Genomic DNA, 519 nt, shown 5'->3' with positions numbered 1-519 from the left:
AATGCCACCACAGAGTACTTTTAACATGAATGCCACCTTCCAACAATCTGGGCGAGTTGCGAAACGCATTACTACACGACATCCGGTAAGAAATTATTTTAGAAAATGCAACTCTTGGAGTATCCTTATACTTCATAAGGATCATATCGTATTCATGACTAATTACTAGTCTTTAATTTTGTATAGGGCATAGGCCTCCAACTCCAAACTTACTACAGTGGGACATGGCTAGGTACCTTGGCGCGTGGCGATGATCGGAACTAATGTTGCCGTCAAGTTAAGCCTTTGTTCTCCAACAGCGCCCCCCTGTCAATGTCATGCATAAGTATTATTTTGAAAATAATAATGAGAAGGCACGAGACGGTTTCCAGGCAAACGTTCGAGAAAATTTTCATAGATGGCGCTGAAAACTTCCACCACTAAAGATAATACCCATATCTATGTATATCATCTTAAATTTAAATCGGATGCGAAATTAATTAATTACTACTATTGTAGTTCACAGATTTTGTGGGGAAG

Source organism: Maniola hyperantus, chromosome 9 (genome assembly GCF_902806685.2).
Source record: "Maniola hyperantus chromosome 9, iAphHyp1.2, whole genome shotgun sequence".
NCBI classification, from domain to species: domain Eukaryota; kingdom Metazoa; phylum Arthropoda; class Insecta; order Lepidoptera; family Nymphalidae; genus Maniola; species Maniola hyperantus.
This window is presented reverse-complemented; position numbering follows the sequence as displayed.